This window comes from Coenobita brevimanus, chromosome 22, assembly GCF_032717465.1.
Source record: "Coenobita brevimanus isolate Jiangsu-jjx chromosome 22, ASM3271746v2, whole genome shotgun sequence".
NCBI lineage: Eukaryota > Metazoa > Arthropoda > Malacostraca > Decapoda > Coenobitidae > Coenobita > Coenobita brevimanus.
Window position 1 is genome coordinate 2,727,000 of NC_136975.1, and position 20,366 is coordinate 2,747,365.

The window sequence follows — 20,366 nt, forward strand, 5'->3', positions numbered from 1 at the left end:
CCAAGAAAATTGAGCCAGACAAATAACATAAAATGGATCATTCATCTTAGTCCTGTACCGGTAATAGTTGCAACCAAAGACTCATCAGGACATGAACCTAGTCGACTGCAGACCAAAGCTTCTGTAGTATGTACACCATTCTTCTGTTGGGGGATAGGGATGGGATAAAGGAATGTTTATATAATCAGGCCACTTCTCTGTGTGGTTGTATCAGTGCCACCACTAGAAGACGTCCCTCACCAGCACCAGTACTACAGGGGTTAATTAAGGTCTGTATTGAACTTCTTCACACACAAAGGATTAGTTTATCAGTAGACCTTAAGAATATCTCCTAAAAACTTGTCATTTTTCAGGGGCCATCTTTACTACTGGTGCTGCTGCTACTGCTACTTGTGGGGTTGGTGCTGTTGCTGCTGCTGCTTCTGGGGTTCCTGCTGCTGTCTGTTTCTTCTTGGTATGGCCAGGGAGGCACTGGCCACTTTAATCTCTGGTGGAATACCCTCTGACTGACCTTCACTGAACCGCTTCATAACCCCAGTCTTCAGTTTCTAGCTATGCCCATACAGCAACAAGTACAGCTGCTCTTACTTCCGCCGCTACTGATGCTACCACCCTTCCTAGATATGTGACTTGTCTGAATTTTTGTACTTTGGCAGCTTAATGCCCATAGCTCAGTTGCACAAAAAGATGGTGATAACACTACTGTGACTCTTTATCCATTCCATATGGTATCACTTTTGAGACAAATTGATGTGGACAGAGTATGTTAACAGTTGCTTCCCTAGTTAGGAAATTTTTATTGAGAATTCTTCCCCCATCCTTGGGTGGGAAAAGGAGGTTGGACTGATGATGACAGTACAGTAGATGATGTTGATGGATAATGGTGATGTTCATTGTTGTGATCTGCTCTTTAACTTAGGCCATTGACCATGTGGCAGATTATTCCACCACTATTGTATACAAGATCACTTATTTCAATGAGGTGCTCATTTTACATGCTAATCAATGACAGACAATGATGATAATGTAGTACCAGGAATTAGTCCCTGACACTATCAGGCTGGCAGCATCTTAGCAATACAAGCAACGAGACCTAATAAAATTTCAAGTCATTAAGCCTTCAGTAATAAAATGTTTTTAAGTGGGAGAGCAACTGTCTTTGTTTCATCTAATACTAAATGGTTTTATTCAGCTGAGAGTGATTCTTGGGGGTCTGAGGATAATAGTGAACTTTATTTTTAACTTGTTTATTTAGTATATGCTCAATTGTCATAGTCCTTTCTCCTTAATGGTCCAGGTTTTTGTCCATTTACCAGCTGTTTTGATGTAGCTCAATGGTAGAACGTCACAATACTCCATATCTACATCCTATCCATTGCAGTGCTTCATGACTAGCTTTATTTTATTTTGCTAAACTATTGTTGTGATGGTAATTGTAGGCTAAAGTAACAAGAGCATAATAAGCAAATTCCCCAAATATCAGTGGCAGATAAAGTTCTGTTACCTTTCCGTTGCCGATCGTGCTTAGCATCAGTCTACTTGCTAACATATTGCAACAGCTCAGCATACAAGTAGGTACACTTATATAGGTAAACACATTACATATGGTAGACACACATAGATATACAGTATTGCAAGATAAATGGTTGGTAGATGCATTGCTAGATTTTTTGTAAAAGTTTAGAATCATTATATAAACAGGAATGTTCCCCAGTTTATTGATGCCTTTGACTGTTAATACAGTATTTCTCTCAATTGACGAAAGTTTGGTGTTAGGACAATGAGAGTGACTTGTCTTCATTGTGGCTGTGGTGATTTCCAAACATTATTTCTTAGCAAGCCTCAAGAAAAAGAATTGTTTAGAAGATTTTAATATGCAGCGGGTCTGTTGTGGAATTGTCCTTCTCAGTCTCTGCTGTATTTCCCTCTGCCCATGACCTCCAGTCTTTTGAATTCAGTTGTGCAGGAATCTCAAAATGAATGGATCTTGAATTTGGCTCCCATTTGTTTATTTTATTTTTGGAATGTACAAAATTGCAGTCTTCCAGCCATTGGGTCCTTCTTCTTTGCTTTAGAAAAAAAATACTGTCCTGAATAGCACTTAGAAATGTAATAATAACAAGCATTTGTTTTGTATATGTCGGTGATCAGTAAGAATCTTGATTTTTTTATTTTTTTATTCTCTAGCATCCTGAGTTGTCTCCCTTCACTTATGGCAGAGATAGATGCGTCCTTCACTCATGTCAGAGATAGACGAGCATCTTAAGTTGTTTCCCTTCATTTATGGAAAGGTTAATGAGCATCCTGAACTGTTTCCCTGCATTTATTGAAATCTTTGTTGTTAATGTGGCTTACGTTTTCTTTTTTCTTTTTTTTTTTTTCCCGTGCCCAACTGAACGCTTTCTTATGTAGCAATGTGGGTAGTTTTATTTGTGCATTTTTTTTTTTCTGTTCACAGAAACTACCAGTCAAGTTAGTTTTTCACCTGGTGATCATGAGCTTGGTTGATGGGCAAGTGCTGTCATATTGGAGAGTTAATTTGACTAGTAGCCAAGAAAGCTTATTCTTCCATCACCATAAGGCTTACTGAATTTTATGCACCCTTTTTATTAATGTTATAAAATTTGCCTGGTTCTGTCAGATGAAAACAATCTGATGAGTTATATATGTTTTTACATTTTAATTTTTGACATTACATGGTATACTGTAAGATTTTTTACTTCTGTAAACTCCCATGATCCGATACCACATTAACTGACAAACGTCATTAATTGAGAAGGGAAAATCTAGCTGAATTAAAGCTTTATCCATTTTTTCGAATCAGCCGACATTGTCACTAATCACAGGAAAATTCAACAAAATCTTTTACTGTACTACAGTATGGTGAGTACAGTATACAGTAACTGTCTATTTTACTGTGAAGCACTGTACTCTCTATCAGGAGTATTCTGTTCGGGGTTGTTGTTTCTCTCTCTTTCTCTCTCTCTCTAATGAAGAGGTTATGCCACCTGTAGAGGGGCTGGGGGGTAGTACTGCATTAACTGAAAAAGTACATCATCCAACATGGCTTTGACAGTATTGTGACATAATCCGGGGATTACTACATTCCTATTGAATTATAATACTTTTTTTTTTCTGATAGTGGGGAAAAATGTGTCTGTAGCTTACCATCTCCGGCCGTTTAATAGCTATATGGAAATATCGTGAGGTGTCCCATTGGATTGAAATATTTTTTCAGTGTTTCAAATCACCTAAATGTAGTAGGTAGAAACTGACTTTTGAAGGTGAAAATTTGCATCTTTTTGTATAGTTTGGTAAAAGAACTAATTTGCCTATCAAGTCGTTTTCTTATGTCTGTTGACTCAAAACAGCTCAGTAACTTACACTTAAATATCAAGCAGATAATTTTGTGTAGTATGCAATATTATGATTACTATATTTCCAGTCATACAATGCGCACCGGTGTATAATGCTCACCCATGATTTGACAAGGGGTATTTAGAGGGGAAAAAAAAATTAAGTTTACTGTTATCGATATTCAGTATCCACCAGTTAGTTGTGAAGGGAAATAATATTAACTTTCATCGTTGCCTTACATCAGCCAACAGGTGATCAGATGTCTTTTGCATACAATCTACCGATGTGTTTCGTTTGGTGCAGTTGCTCCAAAGCGTGCATATCTGACCCACTGAATGGTTAGTTTACCGTTTATTTATGATGTCTTAATGCGTATTCATCTAATGTCTTAATGCATATTCATCAAAGTCTGAATTATTGAAATCTCAATAATTAGTAGGGCTATTGAGTGATTTGCTTCTGACTGGTGAATAAAGTTTGTGGGTGGCAGTCACCTCAACCCGTAGGCCTATTCCAAATAATGACCTTTACAGAATATTATGCAAGGTGATTTTCAAGCAAAATTTTGTTGGGGAAAGTGCGCGTTACTGGCGGGAAGTACAATACGTCAAGCAAAACATTTGTATAAATTTAAGTCCTCTATTGTCATGGCTAGTGGTTTGTGTGGTTTATAAATTTTAAAGAGTTGTCAACTTTTTTGTGAGGTTTAGTCAGGATTCAGAAGGCTGTGCATATGAAGTTTATATTTCTGACACATTGATGCTGCCTCCTTGTTTATAGACCTTTTTAGTTGATGATGTTGGAGATTATTGTACTTGTAAGGTGGAGTTATTCCCTTGGCTATTCATAGGGTATGCTGTTGATAGTCCTCCCTCTTTGATGCTCTCTTTATGGATCTTGTTTTGGTGATGGTGATTATTATGGTAGTGAGGTGGAGTTAGGATTTCGGGGGTATTCATTATGTATGCTGTTGATAATTCTCATTTTGATGCTTGTCTTTGTTTATGGATCTTAATGGTAGGTGATGGTGGTGGTGTAGGTGATTGTTTGAAAGTCAGGATTCCAAAAGCTGTTCACTGTGTATGCTGTATCATATTTCTCCTCACATTTTATGCCTTGTCTGTTTATGGATCATTTTATCCGTTTTTGATGATTTTGGTGTCTCAGTTTAGATTCTGCTTATGATTTTATGTGATGATTTTTAAGCATAAGTGTGGAGTGCTTAGAGTGGATAGGATAGCATTTTGATCTGTTGAAGGTTTGGAAATCTATTTACCTTAGAGATGAGGTTTGTGCATAGGTGGTATGGTCATTTGGAGAGAGTGGATGTTAAATAGGAGGTGAAAAGGGTATGAGTGGTATGGTAGGCCAAGAAAAAAGTGGATGGATATGCTAAATGTGAGTGTGAGAGTGAGAAAATTGACAAGGCTAGGAATCTTACTGGGGAACAAGATGGTTGCATGAATTATGAATGGAGGAGCACACAAGATTTTGGCAACCCCTCCCCCCCCCCCATTTCTTTATCTTTAACCTTGCGGTGAATTAACTCGGTCTGAGGATCTGGGGCCTGAATTATGAGTGAATTAGTGTCTGGCCAGTTCCATAGAACTTGCAGTTTATTAACTTCTTCCTCTGTTGTGATTTTTCTCTTATTTTGGTTTCCTACTTTATTTCATCTTTAGATGGAAAAAATGACTGGGAAGATGACAGTGATGATGATGATGATTGCTTGGTCCCCTTCATTGGGCATAATGTTTATACCCATATTTGTCCTTTTTCATTCTTAGTTTTTGGATCGTACCTCACATCTTTCTCAGTTGAAGTAGGAGTACTGGTATGGACGCATGAAAATAATGGATGAAAATTGAGAGGTGTTGGTTGCAACCCCAGGCACATCTGTACCTGAACCCACTGGACTGCAGGAGTCCCCAGGGGGGCGGGGGGGACCATAAATGCCCCCACCTTCTGCCCCTCTCCCGGTGACGACTCAGATGCCTGGAACCACTGTCTGACTCTCTTCTTCATTTCTGCAACATTCATGGCCTTTCCTCTAACTTTCGCTCTGTTGAGCACCACCTCTCCTTCTCTAAACCACACCTTCTTTTCCTAACTGAGACTCAGCTGTCTGAGGCAACTGACAGCAGACCCTTTTCTGTATCCTCCTACTTTCTCTATACTCATTTCAAAGCCAAAGGTGGCTGTTGTGTATATATACGCAACAACTTATCTTGCTCTCGTGTTCCTGAATTTGACTCTTCCGAATTCTCTACACTCTGGCTTCGGCTTTCCTGTCATTCTCTGATTAAATATATCTGTGCTGTTTACTTATCTCCTAATTCTACTGACTATCAAAAATTCTTTGACTATCTTACTTCTACGATGGAACACATTCTGTCCATTTCTCCTTTCTCTGAAATCTCCATTCTAGGAGATTTCAATGTTCACCACCACCTCTGGCTCTCCTCCCCTTTCACTGATCCAGCTGGTGAACAAGCCTACACCTTTTCTATCCTTAATGACCTAGAGCAGCTTGTACAGCACCCTACCCGTATCCCTGATCGCCTTGGAGAGAGTTCCAACATACTTGACCTCTTCCTTACAACTACTCCTTCTGCATACACTGTTAATCTTTTCTCTCCATTGGGCTCCTCCGATCACAACCTTATCACCTTAACCTGTTCTATCGCTCCAGTACAGCCTGCGGACCCTCCAAAGAAACGTCGTCTGTGGCACTTTGGAGCTGCGGACTGGGAGGTCCTCAGGCAGTACTTCTTTGATTTTCCCTGGAATGATTATTGCTTCCATGGCCAGGAGCCATCTGGGTGTGCCTTGTGCATTACAGAGGTTATTCTTTCGGGCATGGAAGCATACATTCCTTTCTCATATCCTTTGACTAATGCATGAAAGCCTTGGTTTAATCACGCTTGTTCTAATGCTGTCTGCAACAAGGAGAGGGCCTATAAAAAGTACCGGAGCCAACCCACCCCTGAATCACATCTTTTATACGTTTCTGCCCGGAATTGTGCTAAGTCTGTTCTTCGCTCTGCTAAAAATAATTTCATCCGTACTAAGTGCTCTTAACTCTCTAACTCAAATTCTTCCCGCTCCTCCTGGCACCTTGCCAAAAACCTTTCTAACAACTTTACCTCATCATCCTTCCCTCCTCTTTTCTACTCTGATGGTTCTGTAGCTATTTCTTCTGATAAAGCAGATCTCTTCGCTCAGACTTTTTCCTCCAATTCCACCTTAGACGATTCCGGTGCTGTTCCTCCATCACTTCCCCCCTCTGACTTCTTCATGGCTGACATTAAAATTTTTTCAGCTGATGTATTTTCTGCCATTGTTGGCCTCAATACTAATAAGGCATATGGGCCTGATGGAGTCCCTCCTGTTGTTCTCAAGAACTGTGCTTCTGTGCTTACACCCTGCCTAGGCAAACTCTTTCGCCTTTGTCTGTCAACTTGTACCTTTCCTTCTTGCTTGAAGTTTGCTCTCATTCAGCCAGTCCCAAAGAAGGGTGACCATTCCCAACCCTCTAACTTTCGTCCAATTGCTTTAACATCCTGTATCTCAAAAGTTTTCAAGTCTGTTCTTAATAGAAAAATTTTAAGGCATCTTTCCTATCACAACCTTTTTTCTTATCGTCAGTATGGGTTCCGTCAGGGATGCTCCACCGGCGATCTTCTCACCTACCTTTCAGACTCCTGGTCATCCTTCTTTCGGGTCTTTGGCGAATGCTTTGCCATTGCACTTGACATCTATAAGGCTTTCAATCGAGTTTGGCATAATTTCCAAACTGCCCTCTTATGGTTTCTATCCTTCTATCTGTGCCTTCATCTCTAGCTTCCTTTCTGGTCGTTCTGTAGCCGCTGTTGTAGACGGCCATCGTTCTTCTCCTAGATCTATTAACAGTGGTGTTCCTCAGGGCTCTGTCCTATCACCAACTCTCTTCCTTTTATTCATCAGTGACCTTCTAAGCTGTGCATCTAACCCTATCCACTCATACACTGATGACTCCACCCTTCACCTTTCCATTCGATTCCCGCAACGTCCATGTCAGCAGTTACTTCAGCAAACAAGGGATGAGGCTATGGGACACCTAATGTCTGACTTGGCTCATATCTCTAATTGGGGTAAAAATAATCTTGTTGTTTTTAATGCATCAAAGACTCAGTTTTTGCACCTATCAACCCGACAAAATCTTCCACAGGTATACCCACTAATGTTTGATAATCTTCAGCTTAATCCTGCATCATCCTTGAACATGCTTGGGGTTTCATTTACTCGGGACTTGTCTTGGAAAGATCATATTACATCTCTTGTAAAATCTGCTTCCAAGAGATTGGGTGTGCTAAGCCGACTCCGTTCCTTCTTTACCCCTGCACAATTGTTGACTCTATACAGGGGTTTTATCCGCCCCTGTGTAGAGTACAACTCTCATGTGTGGGGAGGGGGGCGCGGTAGCACAGTGGTAGCGCACTGGACTTGTGATCGGGGGATTGCAAGTTCAAGCCTCGCCCGGGCTGCCGCGCCGGGAGGGGTAGCTCCCTCCTGTAACCCTAGGGGGGCTATATAGTCCAATACAGGGCTTAGCTCGGGGGAACTCCATTTTTTTTTTTCATGTGTGAGGAGGCTTCCCACATACAGCTCTTCTCAATAGGGTGGAGTCAAAGGCTTTTCACCTTATTAACTCTCTTCCTCTTACTGACTCCCTTCAACTTTTGTCTCTTCGCCGCACTGTTGCATCTTTATCTCTTTTCTATCGCTACTTTAATGGTTACTGCTCCTCTGAACTGTCTGCATGCATTCCTCCACCCCTACAACGGGCGCGTAGCACCCGTCTAGCAGCAAACTCTCATCCCTTTTCTGTCCAACTCTCTAATGCAAGAGTTAACCGTTACTCCCAGTCCTTCATTTATGCAACAGGTCAACTCTGGAACTGTCTCTCTCTGTCTGTATTTCCTACTTCCTATGATCTCCAGTTTTTCAAACGCAGTGTGTCCAGGCATCTGGAAATGATCGGATCTTGAATTTGGCTCTCTCTTATATTTTTTTTTCTCTTGGAAGGAATAGTTTTGCAGGCTCGTTGCCTTTGGTTCCTTCTTCCTCAAAAAAAAAAAAAAAAAAAAAAAAGAGGAAACCAGTGCCCAGAGATCCTTTGTTGAAGTTATGTTGAAGGATTTTCTGTGTTGTAATAGTGTGGTGCATGAGGTGAGAAAGTGTGTTGTGGTGTGGGGGGATGCATTGCAGTGTGGGCATTGTGGATTGTTTGTCGATTGTACTTTGTGTTGGTACTGAAGCAGGGAAGGGTGATGACTATACTGTAGTCCGACTATACTCTTTTTCACTCAAGCATGGCCTAGATTTTTCCCCTTTAGCAGCTGTTTTGCCTCAGTGACATAAAAAGATAATAATATTGCTCTACTTCCTTCCGGTAGCGGTAGCAATTTGTTCGTAACACGCATCATATACTAGTGCTATATTCTAGTTTTAATGCCTGGTTTCAGTTCGATATTCAAGATGGAGAGACAATATTTTCACATTAATTAAAGTGAATAGAGTGTAGGTGGTCTGAATGGCTAGTGAAGAGGTACATATTGAAGTGTAGTGATTTAGGACGTTTACATATTCAGGGGGTGCTGTAGAGGAACCCAGTTTGGCTCTGCATAAATCATTGTCATTTAATTAAACTTGTTTCAGATATATATGCCCTCTGCTGTCCATAAGTACATTCTTCATTTCAACTTGGCCCAGTTTTTTGTCCTTTCATAGCTTGTTCCATGTGGTTCAGTGTCAGATGAAGGTAATGCTACAGCTCTACATCCTTTCCCTAGCACTTCTTTCAGACTGGCACCAGATTCTACCGTTATTTGCTGTTGCAACTCAGTGTTCACGCTGGAGAGATGATGATACTGTATTAAGCCAAGCTAGGGTAAAAGAGTGTCGGGACTGATGCGTATTTTCTCTGTCACCCCAAAATTTGTGGTACCTGGCCCTTGCTTCAAAAGCATCAAGTTTATGAGATGTCTTTGGACTGATGTGGTGTGTGGGTTGAGAAAAAGTTGTGTATGAGTCCAAAGTTAATTCAAGGATATTGGGTGTCTCTGTTGGTAGTGACTAATGAAAAAGGGAGACAAGGGTGTGTTTGAGATTTGTGTCTGGCGCGAAAAGAGTGATGGTTGATTTACGGGATAAGGCTGTTGTTTTGCTTTGAGCAGTCTTCTAGCGTTGGTGAGTACTGTTGGAGGTTGACTGCTGATTGTTGAGTTTTTGTGTTGTGAATCCATTGTTAGGTCATTGACATAGGAGAGTACTGTTATTAAAAAAAGGGGGAGCAGGTAGCTTATGGAGGAAAAGGTTTAGAAGTGAAAGTGAGAGGACTGCAGCAACCGAGGGGACAGGGTGGCTCAGTGGTAGAGCATCAAACTCTGGACCCGGGGGGTTGTGAGTTCGAGCCACACCCTGTAGCTGCTCGGCCCTCCTGTCACCTAGCAGGGCTATATAATCTAATAGGTCTAGTTCGAAGGAACATTTTTTTTCTGCAGCAGCTGAGCTTCATGACTCACTTGATTAACACTGGTGTGGAAGACTTCCACTCTCATTCATCATTCATTCTGACTTTCAAGTTACTGGGGCACATCATTGTACCGTATATGCATAAGATGAGAATATTTTTAACAGATTTGTTTGAGACCTAAAGGGACCTTTTGTATACTATTACAAATTTCTTACTCCAGTGTATAATGCCACCAAAAAGCATATTTATTCATACAGTAAATCGTCAGTTAACACTAGATGTGTTCCTGGAAAGTACATGTAGGTTAACATTGCTTTGAGGGTTGAGTTCCAGCATGAAAGATTTTCTCCTTGGTTATTTTAATTTTAATTAGGACTACAAATAATTGTCAGAATGTAAATTACATAAACTTTAAAAAATATATAAACTTTTTACAGTCATTGTACATAAAAGAATGTTGCATGTCATGTAGTTACTTGTAGTTCTGTGTATATTGCGATGTTATGTATAGTGTTAGGTTTCTTTGTAATGCCTTCTTCTTCCTCTCCTCCTACCCTATCGTACCCTGTTACACTATGCCTTGCCTTACCATGTCATACCCTGCCCTGCTGTCATCTGCCCTATCCTTCATACCATCCCCAATCCTGCCCTGTCATCCCTCACCCTACCCACATCTAATGTCCCTTATCCTCCCCTTCCCTTCCATCCTCTATCCTACTCAACCATGTCCTCCCCTCTCTTATCCTACCATGACCTGCCATCCCCCACGTTATTCTGTCCCTTATACTGTACTACCTTGACCTGTTATCCTCTGCCCAATCCAGCCATATCCTCCCTTAACCTGCATGCCATGCCTTTGCGAACCATATCCCACCCTATCCAGCTTCCCTTTAATGTATTCTGCCATCCCATACCCTACCCAGTCCAGCCATTCATTACCTTGCCTTCGTCCAGTTCTACCCTGCTATCTACCTTGCCATGCCTTTTCCTACCCACCTTCCCTTCCCTGTCCTACCCCTTCTTATGCTAACACTTTACCCTGCACTCACCCCTCTCTACACTACTTTGCACTTTCTTTTCCTACACACTATCCTGCCTCTTCCTACCCTACCCTGTCTTTCCAGCCCTCCACTCTTGACCTTGCCTCTTCCAACTTTACCCTGCTGAGCCTACCCTTTTCTGGCTATCCCTGTCTTGACCTTCGTCTCACTACCCTGCCCTCTCTTTACCTCCTTTACCCTGCTGCTCTCTATACTGCCTCTTATTTCACTCCCTTGCATCTTGGTGCATTGCTTCTTGTCACCTTGCACTACCTTGTCTCACTACCCAACCCTTCCCTGCCTCTCCCTACAGTGCTTTGCCACTATTTACCCTTCTTCTTACCCGACCCTGTCTTTGCCTATTATAACCTGCCGTACCACTCAGTTCACCATCTTGGTCTGTGATTAGCTCTTTGTGCCCTTAAATCATCTGTTGAAAGCTTCTGTACTGAGTCAGGTCTATCCTCTCTTTTCTGCTGTTGTGTTCTTTCTCTCTCTTCAATACTCAACCTAACTCCATCAGTCCCTTTCCCAGAGGCTTACTATTCCTTCACCCACACTAGCAGAGTTTATTTCCTGTCCCCGCTTACTCCTCCTTTTCCTGTTTGTTATACAACCTTCCTCTAAGTTCTTATAACTCCCCCCGCCTCCTGCAACTTACCTCCCACTACAGTTTGCGCCTTTGTTATTCCTTACTCCAAATTCTCTACCTCTTCCATTGCCCTTTACTCTTATTTTCTCAAACATCTATCTTCCCATTTTTCTGCTGCGCATATTTACACTGATGGGTATAAAACATCAAATGGCACGTGAGTTGCAGTACTTTTTCCCTTTTGATTCTATCAGTTTACCTTGCCATCTGTTGCTAGCATACTCACAACAGAACTCTAAGCAATATGTTTTGCTCTACGATGTATGCATTACTATTCCTCATGATCTTTTCTTTTCACGGACTTCCTTAGTGCACTTTCCCTTTTGTCATCTTTCACCTCTTTACACCCCATTGTTTGTGAGATTTAAGAATGGCTATTTTGTGTGACTGTTAGAAAGGCTATTTTGTGTGACTGTTAGAAAGAAAAACATACATTTCTGCTGGGTCCCTAATCATGTAAAAATCAGGTTGATTCTTTAGCTCGCTCGTTTTGCAAAATCCTTGGGGAATTCTCACTTTCGTGTCATTCCTGCCTCTGATTATCTTCCTGTTATAACTTCTAACTTCAAGATGGCAGTCCTTCTGGTCTGATATTTCAGTTAATAAACTCCCATAGTAAAACAGTCCGTTTCCATATGGCATAATCCATATCATAGACTAAGGGGATGGAAAACTGCAACTAGCCCATCTACGTATTGGTCATACCCAGTTCACTCATTTAATGTCCATAGGACCTCCCCCTCCTTGCTCTACCTGTGGTGTTCCCCTTTCTGATTCACTTATAGCCTGTCCAAATTATGCTACTGCTTGTGCCACTGCTTTTCCTTTTCTAGCACAACTTTGTCCTTGTCCTTGCCATACAGATATTCTTGGGGAGTCCCAGTCCTTTTCTCTAGATCATATTGTGTTGTTTCTAAAATCAATCCCTATCCTCCACCTAATCTAAAATCCCCCCCTGTAGTTTCTGATCATCCTCTGCCGTGTCCTCTGATTATAGCTTCAAATCATAACATAGTGCCATATGATCTTTGCTATCTGGCAATTGGATTTCATTCATTCACTCTCTTTACTATAACCTGCTTTAGCTCACCTTACCCTGTCTTTGCATATCTTATCCTACCTTGCCTGTCTGTACCCCTCCCAGCCTATCCCTCATGCCCTGCCGTTCCCTAACCTACCTTCCCGCTCCTTACTATGCCCAGCATCTTCCTACCCTACCCAGCCTTTCCTACCCTACCCTATCCTGTCTCACATCCTAACATTACCCTGCTTCTTAAGCTATCCTATCACATCCTGCACTGCCTTGCCTAATACACCTTGCTGCTCACTACCCTGCATTACCTGCCCTTACCTTACCTTACCCTTCCTCTCTCTACCCTTTCTTGCCACTCCCTACCCTATTTTGTCTCTAATTACCCAACCCTGCCTTTCGGTACCTTACCGTGCCTCTCCCTGCTATACTGTCTTCCTCCCCTGCCACTCTGTATTCTATCCTGCCACTCCCTACCTTTACTTGCCTATCCTTATCCTACTCCATCCCCTAAACTAGCCTGCCTCGTATCTCTTTGCATACTCTGCCCTGCCATCCCCTACCCTACCTAGCATCTCCTTATTTTCCTGCCATTCCCAACCTTACCTTGCCTCTTGATACTTCCCAGCCTACATAATTCTTTCTTGTCCTCCTCTACCTTGCTAAGCCTGTCCCTACATTGCCATGGCCTGCAGTTCCATGCATCTGCCTACTGTACTCATTCCTTCCTCTCTCTCTTTGCTCTGTCCAGCCATTCCCCTCCATTCCCTTCATCTGTGTGTCTTCCCTTGCACCTTCCTGCCCTTCCCTGCCTCTCCCCTCAGTTCTCTGCCTTTCCCTACTCTTTTCATTTTCCTGCCCATTCATTGTATTATCTATCTTTTCTGTCCCTCTCTGCATCTCCATGTGCTTCCCTTAATCTCTAATCCCTTTGCCTCCTTCTTTACGATACCTATCCCTCACTCTCTGTCTCACCCCCTTACCCTTTTCCTCCTTCCCTTACCTTCCTCACTTATCTTTCTCCTCCCCCTCCCCTAGCCATCTCTTCTCAGTCGTTCTCCTTCCCTACCTTCCTATCTCCTTTACCAGCCTCTCCTCCTTAATCCTCTTTCCCTCCCCCTCACCTCACCTGCCATTCTCCTTTCCCCCTCCCCCTCCCCTACCTTGCCTATTCTCCCCACCTCCTCATTCTCCTCTTCCATTCCCATCCTCCTCCAGATGCATCCCTGTTATATACCTCTCTCCATATCCCTACTTTGCATTTCTCTTTTACTTCCCTGATTGTTGTTCACCCTGTTCTCCCTCTCCTCCGCCATTACCTACCAACCTCCACCTTCACCATCACCACCGTACCTGCCCTACCCCTCCACTACCTCTACCCTACCTGCCTTCCCTTCCTCTACCACCACCCTACTTGCCTTACCCTTTCTTCACCACCACCCTACCTGCCTTACCCCTCCTCTAACATACACTACCGGCCTAACCCCTCCTCTACCACCACACTACCGTCCTAACCCCTCCTCTACCACCACCCTACCGGCCTAACCCCTCCTCTACCACCACCCTAACCCCTCCTCTACCACCACCCTAACCCTTCCTCTACCACCACCCTAACCCCTCCTCTACCACCACCCTAACCCTTCCTCTACCACCACCCTAACCCCTCCTCTACCGCCACCCTAACCCCTCCTCTACCGCCACCCTAACCCCTCCTCTACCGCCACCCTAACCCCTCCTCTACCGCCACCCTAACCCCTCCTCTACCGCCACCCTAACCCCTCCTCTACCGCCACCCTAACCCCTCCTCTACCGCCACCCTAACCCCTCCTCTACCGCCACCCTAACCCCTCCTCTACCGCCACCCTAACCCCTCCTCTACCGCCACCCTAACCCCTCCTCTACCGCCACCCTAACCCCTCCTCTACCGCCACCCTAACCCCTCCTCTACCGCCACCCTAACCCCTCCTCTACCGCCACCCTAACCCCTCCTCTACCGCCACCCTAACCCCTCCTCTACCGCCACCCTAACCCCTCCTCTACCGCCACCCTAACCCCTCCTCTACCGCCACCCTAACCCCTCCTCTACCGCCACCCTAACCCCTCCTCTACCGCCACCCTAACCCCTCCTCTACCGCCACCCTAACCCCTCCTCTACCGCCACCCTAACCCCTCCTCTACCGCCACCCTAACCCCTCCTCTACCACCACCCTACCTGCCTAACCCCTCCTCTACCACCACCCTACCTGCCTAACCCCTCCTCTACCACCACCCTACCTGCCTAACCCCTCCACTGCCACCACCCTACCTGCCTAACCCCTCCACTGCCACCACCCTACCTGCCTAACCCCTCCACTGCCACCACCCTACCTGCCTAACCCCTCCACTGCCACCACACTACCCAACCTGCCTCCCCCCTCCCCAACAATCACACCTCCCTGCCTCTACCCTTCTATGATCACCTTAACCTGCCCCCTTCTACATCACCGATCCGTACCAGCAAGCTACGTGCCTTAACCATTCCCTCCCGATCTGCTAGTGTTCGTCCTCCATACACTCCATGAAACTTTGTAAGTTTGTTAATAAAGTAATTTATGATAAGGTTGTATTTATGAGCCTTATGTAGGACACTCCTGGTAGAATGCATCGGGTTGGGTAATTTTAAGCAGCCAAAAAATCCATATTTATAAAGATTTTTAAGCCCATATTTATAAAGATTCTTAAGGAAAATTTGAGAATCTTCATAAATATTACTTAAAATTTTATAAAGATTCAAGGAAAATTTGAGAATCTTCATAAATATTACTTAAGAAAATTTTATAAAGATTCTTAAGCAAGCCATATTTATAAATATCCTTAAACTAATAATATTTGTAAATATGCCTCATTGCATTCATATTCTTAAGAATATTTATAAATATGGGCTTAAAAATCTTTATAAATATGAATTTTTTGCCAGATTGAAATGACCCAACTGGGTGCAGTCCACCCTGCAAATCTGAACTAAATATACCAGGGGTGTCTTACACAAGGCTCATAAATACAACCGTATCATAAAATGCTTATATTAACATTTATATACAATTAGTCATTCATAAACATACTTGGGTTGAAAAATATGAATACACAAAGTCTGTGAAACTTCTAAATAAGTTTGTTAAAAGGTATTTTATGATATGGCTGTTTTAGTTTCACAGATTTTGTGTATTCGCATTTTTCAACTTGGGCATCTTTATGACTTACATTTATACATTCTTCTCAATCTATTGAAGCAACTTAAGTCATACATGTTATTGCATTCACAGATAATTTATATAAATAGGTCACAAGTGTAAGAAAATTGATTATTATTATTTGGGACACTTAATAATTCCCCGATTTTATTGTTAAGACACCTTGATAACTTTTATAGGGTGAAGGAGGCTTGATAGCTTTTATAGGGTGGAGGAGGTGAACAGGTAGGGGAAAGGGGCTTATAGGTGAGGGGAGAAGGCATATAAGTGGATGGAAGGGGGTGTATAACTTAGGGAAGAGGGTTTATAGCATGCAGGAATGGGTGTAAAACATGGGGGAGGAGGTGTATAGCATGGGAAAGGGGGTGTATAGCATGGGGGAGGGGGAGGTGTACAGGAGGAGGAGGGAGAGGAAGAGCAGGGAAGAGGAAGAGCAGGAAGAAGGAGAAGAGGAAGAGCAGGGACGAGAAGAGGAAATGCAGGGAGGAGGAAAGAAGAGCAAGGAGGAGGAGAAGAGAAGAGCAGGGAGAAGGATATGAAAAGAGCAGGAAGGAGGAGAACGAAGGGCAATGAAGTTCGACAAAGGACAGAGATACAGATGATAAAGTCAAAGGAGGATGTAGAGGGAGGGAGGCAGGAATGAGGGAGAGAGAGGGAGGTAGGAATGAGAAAGGGGGAGGGAGGTAGGAATGAGGAAGGGAGGAATGAGGAAGGGGGAGGGAGGCAGGAATGAGAAAGGGGGAGGGAGACAGGAATGAGGGAGAGAGAGGGAGGTAGGAATGAGGAAGGGGGAGGGAGGCAGGAATGAGGAAGGGGGAGGGAGGCAGGAATGAGGGAGAGAGGGGAAGTATGAATGAGGAAGGGGGAGGGAGGCAGGAATGAGGAAGGGGGAGGGAGGTAGGAATGAGGATGGGGGAGGGAGGTGGGAATAAGGAAGGAGGAGAGAGGGTTAAGGAAGGGAGGAGGAGGAAAGATAAATTAGGAGGAAAGCAACAGGAATGGAGAGTGAGTATGGAGGAAGGAGGAGGGAGGCAGATAGAGGGAAGAGGAAAATGGAAGAAGGATGGAGAAAAGAGGGCAAGAGGGAGGGTGGGTGGAGAAAGAAGGAAGGGGAGAGGGAGGGGGGAAGGAGGAGAAACAACGAGGGAGGACGAGGAAAGAGCAGGAAGGATGTAGGACAGAGGGAGGGGAGAGGAAGAATGAGGGAGGATGTAGGAAAGAACTGGAGTTGGAATGCTGAGGAGATAGTAAGGCGGAAGGATGAGGTAGGGCAAGGAAATAAAGGTGGTGGGATGCAGGTTAAGTGGAGGTAAGGATTGGTGGGGGAGGAGGGTACATAAGTAACTAATAATACAAAGTAGTAATTCAGATACAAGAACAACTCTGCGTACTGTTTGTCCAAAAAGTATCTCAAATATTTCCGTTGTTATATTTGGGCTGGGGTTGGGGGGGGAAATCCTGTAACTTCACATGATTGATTAGGGCTGCTTTTTTGGTGCATCATAAACAGTTAATTTTATATAACATACAAATCTATTTTTTATATAACATACAAATCTATTCAGAAACATTGCCTTGGGGTGGGGGGGGAAGTGCACTGCAACCGTTTGTAAACCATCAAATCACCTGGCTGGCAAAACTTTTTGGAAAGAATGTACAATAATGCAATAAGTCAGGTGTATTCCTCCACACCTATAATTCAGAAACTAATACCTATGTTCTGAGGGTTTTGTTTGCCTGTAAAAATTGCAATACCAGGGCATGAAATACACTGCTTACTGTGGCACTGTTATCATAATGATGTGCACTGATGCAAGTGTATATTAAAAAGCTGATATTTTTAACAAACCTTATTAATACGAAGCATCTTAAATGTCAGGACCAACCTGCCTAGCCCTGGGTTCCTACCCTCCTCATGGGGCACCATAGGATTAGATGATGGATGGATGGATGGATTAATATGAAGCACCTGGATAAATTGAGTAAAAATGTTTGCTATCATGGAAGGCGTGAACCATGAGTTGATTTAGACCAGTGTGGTACCCATACCCTCTCCCACCTACAAACTCAATTATATCCTCTCCACCACCCTGTTTCCATCCATTCTCTCCATATGACCTCACCATCTAGCAAACTCTCTTCAACCATATTAACACACTTCCTTACTGCACTTCTTTAACGAATCACAATATTTCCCATCCTAGGCATTTACTGCACTCAGCACCCGTTCCTCTAACAGGTAAGGAAAATAAACAGGGTGGGGGTGAGGCAAGAAAGCACAGGAGGTGTGAGTCAGGAAGGTATGAAAGGATAAGAGAAGTAGTAGGGAGGAGGTGAGGGAGGGAATAGGTGATGCATGTAGGTACCGTAGTTTGGCTAAGAAATACCCTGTAATGTGATTTGTGAAAGGTATGAAGGAAGTAAGTCTCTAGACAGTAAGACTTCAGGGTGTGTGTTTGGGTGGTATAGTTATGTGGAGAGAATGTGTAAAAATAGGGTATTTGTGACTGATGCCACATTTTGTACTGCCATATCATGGTCATACAAAATCATAGCTTCAAACGATTTCATACAACATCCGCAGTCAAACACTCCTCAAGGGTGGTTTGAAAGCTGCTGCCAGAGTCATTAAATTTTCATACATAACTCAGACTTCTCAATTACTCTCCTTAAATTGCACACTGAGAGAATGATTAGTCAACTGGAGATAATGTCCACATTTTTACCTTTAAATAGAAATTTTAAAAGTAATGCAAATAATGCTCAAAATACAGACCCTCAATTTCACATACCTCATTAAACCAGATATCAGATTTAATGGTCACCATGAAACCACTGAACTTCTGTCGGTTATTATAAAGAATGTCCATTAAATGGGGTGCAATGGGTCACAATACTGTACATGTTTGCTACCCTTTTTACTTCAAGAATATGATATAAACTGTAACAGGGCAAAATTATGGGCCAAGTTAATGTGACATGGGTATAGTTATTATTTTTAGTACTAGAATATGCTATTGTATTCATATATTTTGAAACATTTGCTTGAAACCCCACTTGGGGAGGGGACCATTGGATATAACGGAATTTCAGCAATATCGAATCAGGCTTCCTCCCAATTAGCCTAGGGAGAGTCAACGTTTACAAGCAAGTGAAATAGGTAATTTCTTCATAAAATTTCCCTTCTGGCGCTGAACTGGAAATAATGCCACAGGTTTACAGGTATCAACATTTTTACATCACAGACTGAACTGATTTATAAAGATTCCAAGGTCGCTTTCAATGTAGTAATATCAATACTGTACATCACTTCAGCTGAGGTACAACATCATACAGTTCCTATTTAACAAATATTAAATATGTCCATGGTGGCAGCACCCAGACTTATGGTAGGATCATAACGAGATGGATGTTTGGCAGCAACATGGCATCACTCCCGTTTTGTTTGAAATTGTATGAAAATTGAATGACACTGTAAGCATATTTCAAACCAGCTTCAAAGAGTGCTTGACTATGGAAGGTATTGTATGACACTGTTTGAAACTATATAATTTTGTATGAAATTGCATGACTATGATAAGAGCACACAAAATGTGGCATCAGTCATAAATATCCTTTCACATTCTCTCCACATCACCATACCATCCAAGCACACACACCCCTCATTCTTACTATCTACAGACTTCCTTTCTTCATACCTTTCACAAATCACATTATTTCTTATCCATTTACAAACTCCACACACACACATTCCTCTCTCACCTCATTTGCACATCTCTAACTTCCAACGTTTTGTTCTCATGCCAAACCATACATTAATAATAATAATAATAATACCTGTAATAATAATATTTACAATAATAATGAGGGGAGGAGGCAGGTGACGAAATGGTGGCCAGAGGACATTTATAAAAGGGGTAATTAAACCTCAGAACACTAAGTAAAGTAGTTTACAAATTTCCCTTATTTTTTCACTGCTTTACAGCCAACTATAAAAGTATCACCCAGCTGGGGATCGATGGTCGCGAAAATGAATGAGTTGCACTGATGCATATGAATCAATTAACACTGCTTTAAAATATAAACCACCCAATATGTGACGATTTATGTCATTTTCTGTCATAATAATAACCAAGAGTGATAGGTGGGGGTGCCCATCATCCACTCACTCATGTACTGCTGTCTTATGGTCTCTACACTGAGTGACAAGCCAAATGGTTTCCTGTAACCCAGGAAATCATTTATGCTGGGTGGTAACCATATAACCAAATTATGGCAACTGATGGTCTAGTGGGTAATTAAGGTGCTCAAATCAGGTTGACCCTGTGCAGGTTTATATCCAAGGGCTGGTTGGGGTTTATTGCTCATGTAATGGCACTCAGGGATGAATGAGGCTGGTCACTCTCATCTTGATTGTCAGGACCAGTGGAGGCACAATTGAAGCAAGTTCGTCAGAGCACTTAGGGTAAAAATACTGGTAAAATAATGCTAAAGATGCAACATCTCTATGTCCTGATAATACATACTGTGGTATCTGTGT